General features: G+C 40.4%; 1 protein-coding gene across 9 annotated transcripts in view; it reads left to right on the top strand.

The window, feature by feature from the left end:
- The window catches only part of ZNF407 (zinc finger protein 407), a 470,693-nt gene that overhangs the window by 999 nt on the left and 459,115 nt on the right, over nt 1-10,579 (top strand). Inside the window, exon 1 of one of the 9 annotated variants that reach the window (XM_045886547.3) lies at nt 3,189-4,104. The exons of the other annotated variants lie outside the window; for them this stretch is intronic. The gene's annotated coding sequence lies outside the window, so the exon portion shown is untranslated. Of the gene's footprint in view, nt 1-3,188; nt 4,105-10,579 lie in introns of those variants that run through there. 9 annotated transcript variants of the gene reach the window in all.

Below are 10,579 nucleotides of genomic sequence, written 5' to 3'. Positions count from 1 at the left end.
GTTAGCATCCATTGACACGCGTGTAGGGTTTCTTTATCTTATAGGTAATTATAGCCCTGATGGTGACTGCGTTATAACTTTACAGCCAGTGCTGGTGGAGTTAGTCACAGCGTGCACCTGTTCTGCGGTGAGGACTTAGGTCCAGTTGGAACACCGTGTAGGGAAGGCCACTGACATGCTGATTGGAACATTTCTAATGCATACTCTCTATGCTTCATTTAGCATAGCCATCTTGTAGAGTAGGGATTAATTATTCCCTTTTTACCAGTTAAAACTCAGATAAAATAACGTGACCGAAGTTAAGGTCAGAATTCAAATCTCAAGTGTTTGTTACTCATTCTTCAAGTTTGTTACACTCGAGATGACTAACTCCTATTGGCATGTCTGATAAACAGTAAGGCAAGGTTCTCTAGCGGCTGATGTCTTCCTGCAGGATCTGTAAGGCATGTGTGATCGTTGCTGATAACACAGTTGCCACTGGTGCCTTTTTAAAAACTTTATTTTGGAATAATTTCGAATTTACAGAAAAGCTGCGAGGTGGGGCATAGTTCCACTGGTATTCAGCAAGGTGAAGTGGTTCCACTTGAGCAAGCACTGGTCCCTAACTCCACTCTAGGTGCGGAGTTAGTCACAAACTGTGATTTAAGGTTCTGCTTGTGGAGGCAGATACAGAAACAAATACAGTGCACTTTGCTAAGTGCTAACATGGAGATGCACAGAGCAAATGATATCTGACTGCCTGGGAAGCAGTGTTGAGGGCTTGCAGGATACAGGGTCGGATTTAGGTCTCAAGGATTAGTGGGTATTCACTTGCTCAGTGGGACATTTCTCCCAACATCGACTTCAATTAGGTTCGTGTTGTTAGAGGAGAATTCTCTGACCTTTATGAATTAAGCTCTCCCTCTTTCCCACATCTCAAAGAAGGGGTTTGTATGATGGGTTTCTCAGGTATCACAGTGGTGAGAAGAATCCCAGTTCATAAATCCGTGAATAGGAGAAGAATTTAAGCTGTGTTTCTTATGCAGTAATGGAAGTGTCTAGATCTATACATTTTAAAACTCCTTGTTTTCAAACTTGTTAAATACTTCTTGTGGTCAGATCACACATGTTCTTTGTGCAAAGATGGGGACATAGTTCTTCTGAGCTATAACCTAATGTGTTAGATCCCCACACCAGAGTGGACACTGAGTGAGTGTCTTAGCTCGGTTGCTGTAACAAAATAGGATAGCCTGGAGAACTGAAAACTGCAGACATTTACTTCTCGCAGCTCCAGGACATGAAGTCCTGAATCAGAGTACTGGTTCCTGGTGAGTGAGGACTCTGCCTCACTTACAGATGGCCCCTTTCTTGCTGTGTCCTCACATGACAGAGAGTGCGAGAACTCAGGACTCTCTTCACCTTCTTATAAGGACATTGATTCATCTTGGGAGACCCTACCCTCATGATCTCATTTAAATCTAATTACCTCTCAAAGGTTACACCTGCAAATACCATCACGTTGGGGATTAGGGATTTAACAGGAATTTTGGGGGAGGACATAATTCAGTCTATAGTACCTGGGTTTCTTGGAGATTTTGTTGTTATGTGGAATTCCTCCTGTACAGACTTGCTGTAGAACTAAATAGGAAACCATAAAATCGGCACTTGTATTGCTTTTGCCGAAGCAAACACAATTTTATCTAAAAACATTATATATATATATAATTTTTTTTTTTTTTTTTAAATAGAGCACACGCATGAATGCGAGTGAGCGGGGGGCGGGGGGCGGGGCGCGGGGCGAGGCAGAGGGAGAGAGAATCCTGAAGCAGACTCCCCGATGAGTGCGGAGCCAAGTCAGGGCACCATCCCAGGACCCTGAGATCATGACCTGAGCCAAAGTGAAGAGTCAGTAGCTTAACTGACTGAGCCAGCCAGGCACCCCTTATTTTAGATATATTAAATATGATTCAGAGACTAGTTGAGGAAAATAAGAAATCTTAATTGTTTCATTTTGATGAAAAAGAAAGATGTGGTGAAATAGGAGGAGCTGCCTTCCTAGATTGATCAGATCTTGGTCTAAGGAGTGTGGCAGTGATCTGTTCCAGTTCCCTGGTCGTCCTGTGAGGAGGCTGAGCCCCCACAGAAGCTGAGTAATCTGTCTCTGAGATTAGTGGTAGAGCAGGGATTAGAATCAGGCTTCCTGATTTACAGGCCAGTCTTTCTGCTTCCATCAATGGTTCTCAAAGTTAAGGTGCATCACAGTCACCTGGGGAGCTTGTGAAAACACAGATGGCTCAGCATCCCCTGGAGTCTTTGATTCAGCAGGTCTGGACTGGGGCTGAGAATTTGCATTGCTGACAAGCTCCTCCTGGGAAGGTTGAGGCTGCGGGCTCTGAGATCACACTTTGAGAACCCTGGCCGGCCATACATGATGTTGCCTTTGATCTCTTAGGACAGTAAGTAAGCTCCCTGGGTTTATACCAGTGAAACCTTTTCCCTGGTACTCAGAGAATTGGGTGGTTTAATTTTGTGTTACAAACAGCAGTGCACCAGAAACAGAATGATTAAATGAAAAAAAAAAAAAAAGGACTAGAAATATAGTGTTTGTTGGAGAGAGTCATTTTGACACTTCCAAGGATAATTTTTGGAGGTAATTCTAGAGGTCAAACCACTGAATTATTATTGAAGGGGATTCACGTGAGCTGTGAGGGTCCTCTGTTATGACATTTGCACTAAAAAGGGTGTTTGGATTAATTCCTAGCTTGTATAGGAGTGAAAAATTACTTCCAGTTTTGTTACTCTATGCTTTTCTCTGTTGTGTTCTAAAATGTTCATTTCTTATATATCAAAATATTGTCAGGCCCTAGCACAGTTACATGGCCATAGTAGATGTTAAATAAATGTAAGTTGAATTGAATAAAAAAAAAAAGATTAAGGGGCAAAATAAAATAGACTATCTGGAGAGATTTCAGTGCCCTAGGAAAATTACTGTATTTTCTACATTATCGCAATTACAGGCCTTTATGGAATAATTACAGTTTATTCCAGTGTAAGCCTTATTTGCAAATATTGGGATTTTTAAGCACAATTTTGGAGGGTGTAGCCTGTTTTTATGTTACAGATAATGAGTGATTCATCTCATATCTTTGTGTATCATTCATCTGAAATGATTTGTAAACACCTTATACCTTGAAATAATTTGAGAATTACAGAAAAATTCCTAAAATAGTTCAGAGTGTTCCTGTGTCCCTTTCAACCAGCATCCCTTTATTAACATCTTCCATAGTGCAATACCGAAACCAGACAGTTGATACAATTAATCTAAAGACTTTGAGGTTCACCATCATGTCCTTTTTCTGGCCCAGGATCCAGTCCAGTATCCCACATTGCATTACGGTATCCGGTCTCCTTAGTCTCTTCCAGTTTGTGACCGTTCCTTTTGGCATTCTTTATTTTTTATGACCTTTATACATTTGAAGAGTGATGGTCAGTTATTTTGTAGAATGTCCCTTATTTTGGATTTGTCTGATGTCCTTTCATGATTAAATTGAAGGTGAAGCATTTTGGCAAGAATACCATGACAGTGAAGTTGTGCCCTTCTCAGTCTCGTATTGGGACCTATATGACACAGATATGTCTTATCACTGGTGAATGTTAACTTTGATGTCTTGGTTGAGGTAGTTGTGATAGCTGTGCTTTAAAGTTAAAAATTATCCCTTTGTAATTTATGACTCTCATCACTCCACTGATTTTTGGTGCAGAAGTTTAAAAGAAATGAGCATATAATGTCAGAATCCTTTAAGCCTGGTCCCAGTTGTGAGATATTTCTTATTTCGGGAGGCTTTATTATTATTTGTCAGAGACAAAATAGCAGGGAAAGGGAAAAGTATGGGCTCCTAGAAGAATGGTTATTTGCTGAAGAACTTGTACTTGATCTTAGTCAATCTGTTTTGAATTGGCAGGAATGGAAGCTGTTTGTCCCAGTTCTTTTACTGTGGTTCTGCAATGTCTCACATTTGTCTTCCAGTGTATGACTTTCCATAACTACACTGCATTTCTTAAAATTCTCTCTAGAGCCTTTTTGTAGAAGATAGATACACTTCAGTTCATCACAAGGCATTTGCTGTAAGTATTCTCCTGCTTACCAGCACTTAGTCCATAAAGCTGGGTGCCTGTGTTCTCTTTGATGCTGGATATATTATACGTACACACCTATAAATTGTCTCTGTGTTCAGAATGCATGTGCCTTTACTATCCCAACCAGAATAACTGGAAGTTATGTATCTGGTCTGTCTCCCTGCAAGGCTCGCGAGCTCCTTGGATTCAGGGAACAGATCTCTTTTTGTTTACCAGTGACGTGTTTGGTACCTGGCACACACAAGGCGCTTGATAAATATTTATGAATAAATGACTGTTTATATGTGCATTTTGTTGACTGCTTTTGTCAGTTGCTGGAATATGGTGAACATCTTTCCACATTAACACACTCTGTAATCTGCACCGTGTTCCAGCGTGTGGACGTGCTCTAGCCCATCCTGCATCATTGGATCTTAGGTAGTTTATAATTTTTGTATTATAAAGAGTTTCATGCTGAATATCCTTAAACACGTATTTTGTCCAGTTATTTCCTGTAGAGTCATTGATAGCTCAAAGAATATATTATAAGGCTATGTACACAGACACACACACATGAAGGGTGTGTGCATGCTTGTGTCGAGAGAGAGTGCAAAATTAACTTCTAGAAGGGTGTATAGATTTATATCCCAACCGGCACTATTGAGAGTGACAGTTTTCCCACACTTTCTCCAGTACTTAATTCTCTATGTTTTTAGAAAGAGACTACATTGAGTTTTGGGGATTTTTTTAAGGATTCTTCCTGCGGTGTGGTGGGTTGGGAATCATAGTCTAATTTGCTAATAACTTTCCATCTTTTCACGTTGACATTTTTCACATTTTTGTTTGCCCCAGTGAGAGAGCAGAATAAATCTCAATGAAGGAGTGAGTGGTTAACACCTAATCAGTATTTCACTTGAGGCACTTTTTGTATCCTCCCAAAAGTTATAGTTGGCTGTGGGCTGTGAGTGTGGGCTTTACCAAACAGGAAACTTCTTGAGAGTGGGATACATTTCTAAATCACATCATTCAAAAAAATCAACTGTAGACCAGTTATAGGCTAAAATACAGCAAAACTGTGAAACTTACAGAAGACAAGGTAGGACAATAGTTGTAGGACTCCGATATAGGGAAGAAGTTCTAAAACAAATCACAGAAGGTGCAGACCGTAAAGGGAAAGATTGATACGTTTGACAGTATTAACACTGATAACTTGTGTTTATTAAAACCGTCAAGTAAGTGAACAGACAAGTCACAAGTGAGAGTAGGTATTTTCAGTACATACATATACTTATGTACACATATTCAGTACATATTCAGTACATCCTGGTAAAAGATTAGTATCCAGAAAGGTAAATGGCAAATCAGTAATGACAATAGAAAAATGGGCAAAGGACCCCAGTAGTCATCTCACAAAAGAGAAATCCCAAATGCAAAGATTTTCAGCTGAATTAGGGAAAGGCAAATTAGGATGAAAAAGTTTCACACACATTAAGTTGGCAACAATGTAAAAATCTGACAGTATCTGTTGTTTGGGAGGTAGGAAACACCTGGAGTGCTTACACACAACTGGTAGGAGTTTAGCTCGGTACAATAACTTTGGAATTATCTAGTAAAGTTAGAGACACGTGTACCCTTTGACCCAGTAATTCCATTCTTAAGTCTTTATCCTAGAGCAGTGCTTCTAAATTGTGTTCCCAGGATTTCATGGGAACTTCGTAGGCAGATTTTGGGCTTCTGCCTAGACCTACTGAATCAGACTTGGGGATGGGGCCACTTAACAAGCTCTTCAGATGATTGGGTGCATGTTAAAATTCGCAAACCACTGCCCTGGAGAAGCTCCTGTACTTGAGTGTCTGGCGACATGTACAAGAATGCTCACAGTTGTACTGGTAAAAGGAGAAACCTGGAAGCAGTGCCCCATCACAAGAGAATGGATAAATTGTATTAGACTTCTATAGTGAAGGACTATACAGTAGTGAAACTGAATGGATTTTAGCTACATGCATCACCAAGGGTAAGTGTCAGGAACGTCATCTGGGGGAAGAAAAGATACTTCTAGAGGAATGCATATAGTATTTTTTCCTTTTTTTTTTTTTTTAGTTTAGAAATTTGCAAAACAAAATTGCATATTGTTAGAAGTACAGATTTGATTAAGTAAGAAAACAGGTAAGTTCCAAACACAAAGTTCACGTTAGCAGATGGCTCCGTAAGAAGAGGGAAGATGATGAGGGCACCAAGAGGGACTACAAAGATAAGGATTTCATTTTCTTAAACTGTGATCTGTACCCAAGGCTTTCTTTATGGTGCTGAATACCTTGCACATATTAAAATTGTTTTTTTGTGTCTACCAAATATTTAAAATACAAACATTTATGTTTGTTTTTTTTTTTCCTTTTTGCAAAGTCTCTGAAAGGGACTATTCATTTTGTATGAAACAGATAGGATGGGGTGATGGTGATAAAGATGTGTTTTTGCAGGATTAGGGTATAAAATTACATTCAGGAGTAGAGATTTCAAAAAGAAAATTGGTTTCCATGATAATGATTAATACTTGCTGAATGTTTACTAGGTGCCGAGCACATTATGTGCTCAGATTATACTCTGTTGAGGATTGAACCTCACAGTGAACCTATAGGGGGCCAGTGTCCCCACTGCAAGAGGAGGAAAGGCGCCTGTGAGCACGCAGGTGAAAGTGGTAGAGGCTGTCTGATCTGAAATGCCCTGTAGACAAGGTCAGAGCAAGAAGACAATCGGACAAGACAGAGTAATGACTGAGAGTGTTGGAGTTATGGGAAAAAAAAGTAAAAGTCAACATGGGCGTGTAGAAGACTGGTAAAGGCTCTGTTCACCTCATTTGCGAAGTTACTTTGTCTTAGGTTTGTTTTTAGACCAATGTACATGACTTTATCATTCTAGCAGATGACAAGTCTCTAAAGCTGAAAAAGTAATTGTATTCTGTTTTAGTTCTAAGGGTTGCATCTTCCAGGTCATTAGAAAATGGTATTATGCCAGAGGATTTGTGAAATCATACTTCTTTGCTTGGGCAATTGGTTGCTAAAAAGGGAACTTTTGGGAAATCTACCTTTGCCTATTTTTTTTTAACCTTTGATAATTTTTTTTTAAAGATTTTTATTTTTTTAAAATTTATTTGACAGAGAGACCGCGAGAGAGGGAACATAAGCAGGGGGAGTGGGAGAAGGAGAAGCAGGCTTCTCCCTGCTGAGCAGGGAGCCCGATGCGGGGCTCGATCCCAGGACCCTGGGATCATGACCTGAGCCAAAGGCAGATCCTTAACGACTGAGCCACCCAGGCGCCCCTGATAATTTTTTTTGAGTGTCATATTTATCCCATATTATGAGGACTTTTTCTTAAATTAAACATTGCTTATGCTGAAAACCTTATTTAAGGCCATCATAAGTATGACAGTCACTCCTTGAAATTAACAAGTATAGGAAACATAAAAATGTGTTTCTAGAAGCCCTAAGTCAAATTATACGTCCTATGGAACCAAACAGAACTACTATTTCTGTTTGATATTCAGAGTGCTAAAATTGTCTAAACCAGAACTGTCAAACATTTGTAATTATATCATGTCATACTTTCTAGCAAAGTCAGCCCCTCACTAAGAAGTTGACAGCCCATGAGAGTCCCTCCATAGCAGGGATGTCTGCATTTCAGACACATGTAGTGCTTGTCAGAGATCCCTTATGGGCAAATGTAGAACACAGGCTTCTCAAAACAGATCTTAGATACTTCAGCTTTTCTAGTTTCTGCTGCATTTTACTAAAGCTACATTATCTTAGTCTTCACTCTCACTGCTTTTCAATGTGTTTGATGTTCACACTTCTCTTTTATTTTCTCTTATATGCTGTGCTTTTTGTTCCATAAAAACAAACAACAAAATAATATTAAATAAAAACAAGCAAGGTAATAAGAAGCCTGTTTGGGAAAAGACACTGTTTAACACAGTTGGAGTTACACCAGTGTAATCATCCAATGTAATCAAAGTCCAGCGTTCTTGTCAGTTACTAAATATAATGGAAACTTGATGTTTTAAACCTAGAAGAAGCAACACATTACTGCTTTTGAAGTGTATAATTCACTTAAGATTTCTGCTGATTGTGAATTATAGATCAGAATTTGATTTATAATTATTGGATGTTATAGAATGAGGAATCTTAGTTTTAGGAGTGCATATAATTATAAAGCCATTAAAATTTAAACTAAGGTGATAATGTACTTTTAAAAATAGCTTAGAAAATTTAGATCATTAGGAGAGGTAGTAGAAATTATTGTCTTTCAAAAAAATGAGATCAAATGGTTTTCATTAAGAATCTTCTGGGTCCATCATGTGGTTTTGCATATGGGTAGTGTTTAATACCTAGGGTGGTAGAGGTTGAGGCAGTGTTTGGGAAAGGGGACATTCAGAATAATTCTTTGTGACAAATGATGACATAGGCGGATGGTCTGGGGGGCTCTCTTTGTGGTGGCCACTTTAGTACAGTGAGTTTACTCTCCATCCTGGCTCAGCTTACTTGCTCCCTTTCTTTCCTCTTCCTCCTCTGCGCCTCAGCTCCAAGTCCTGTAAATATGTGTGAAGTATGTATTATATTTTTACAGGTAGGAGGGACTTTAATCCAGTAGGTCCCATGTCTGGCTCATCACAATCACCCAGGGAGCTCTTTAAAACTACAGACTTTTGTCCCTACCCCAGACTTTCTTTCTTCTTTCTTTGTTTTTAGAGAGAGAGGTAGCGAGAGTGTGAGAACTCCAGGGGGAGGGGCAGCGGGAGAGAGTGAGGGAGAATCCCAAGCAGGCTCCAAGCCCAGCACGGAGCCCAATGCGGGGCTCCATCTCAGAACCCTGAGATCATGACCTGAGCTGAAATCAGGAGTCCCACATTTAACTGACAAGCCACCCAGGGGCCCCTGGACGTTCTTAATCAGAATGTCTCCATGGGTAGGACCAAGGGTTCAAGTTTTGATGAGGATGTGAGTTTGTCAGTGATTGATATTGTCTGTAATTCCCTTGTTTTACAAACATGGAAGTCATAGCTCCAGGTATGCTCTTTGGGAATAGGTGCATTTCTCGAAGGTTTTTGTAAGTCTTGTAAGGACTGAAAGCCTTCCTTAATGGTCTCGCTAGAAGTGGTATGATAATTTTGGGGTTGGTGTGTGGTAGAGGGGGCTAGCTGCCCCCCTAAATCCGTCAGTTTTTCTCTTTCATAAGATGGAGCTGCAGGGCTCCAGGTCACGTTTTCCTGAGTCTCTGGCAGGAAGCAGGTGTGAGTGGAGTGGTAGATGGGACTTCTCAGTCAAGGCTTTTAAGAAGCAAATGTGCTTCTGCTTTCATGCTCCTTTGCTTCTGTCAGCTGGATGCAGGGAATGAGGAAGCTCTAAGGCAGGCCTTGAAGATGGAAGGAGCCGGGATTCCAGAATCAGCCGGGACCTGACTGCCTGCAGAGCGGGGGCACCTGCCTTGGAAGCTTAGGAGAGCGAGACACAAACTTCTCTATTTGTGTTTGACGCATTCTTAAGCTCACTTATTATAGTAGTGAAGGTTTTAGGGCACTGACTTCTTGTAGGGTTGGTTCTAGCTCCTGTATCCAAATCAGAAAGGAAAAGCAGGCTGTGAAGATGGAGAAAATGAGTATTCTGTAGTTATCCTTCTCCACAGATACAATTCTGTGATCTATTCCTCAGGATGTGGAAGCATGATATTACAGAGTTGGGGTTTTTGATCATTCTGCCCTATTTTCTTAGAGGTGTGATCTGAAGGAGGCTCCTACCCACACGTGAGTCTCCTTGAATGCCCCTTGTGAGACCACCCAGGAAGGGCTGTAGGCAGCGGGGAGGGGACTGATTTTCAGAGCATGCTGGTTTCACAATGAACTCAGAGCTGAAAATTTGACTTAACCAATGACAGGAGTTTGGCCTTGTCTTAAGAAGTGATGTGTTAGTATATGTGGAGTCCTAGGCTTTTTCCTTATATGTAGCTGACTAATACATACTTAACAATCCTTGCTTGTGGTATATGGCTTTATTTTAAAATGCCATTAGTGAAATTTCTGTCTCCCTTGGGAAATATTGTTCACATGAGAAACAATATTTTTTCATCACTTCAGTGCTTCATCCATAAAATTTGAATAGAAATAAATGCAGTCACATGGAAACTAATAGACATACTATGTCTGATGAGGCTTTGGCCGCAGCATTTTCCTATTGAGAAGGTCAGTATTCTGTTTGCTTAATGTCTGCATTTGTTGTCACTGAGGGATAACCAAAACAGCGTGTCCCAACCACTCACAAAAGCATGAAGCAGCCACTCCTAGAGTTAGTGAGTAGTGGGAGAAGCGGATGAGCGTGGAATGAAGGGGAGATGTTGGAAAACACTGAATCTGTGGCAGAGAAAGCACGTGATGGTGACCCTGCCCCGAGCCCACGGAGGGTAACAAGGCTTGAAAGGAGCCGAGAAGCACTGTTAG

Source organism: Mirounga angustirostris, unplaced genomic scaffold, assembly GCF_029215605.1.
Source record: "Mirounga angustirostris isolate CCGP_5_RB_7025 unplaced genomic scaffold, mMirAng1.0.hap1 SCAF_14, whole genome shotgun sequence".
NCBI classification, from domain to species: domain Eukaryota; kingdom Metazoa; phylum Chordata; class Mammalia; order Carnivora; family Phocidae; genus Mirounga; species Mirounga angustirostris.
The sequence above is the reverse complement of the archived record's forward strand: the minus strand, read 5'-3'. Positions and strand labels throughout refer to the sequence as shown.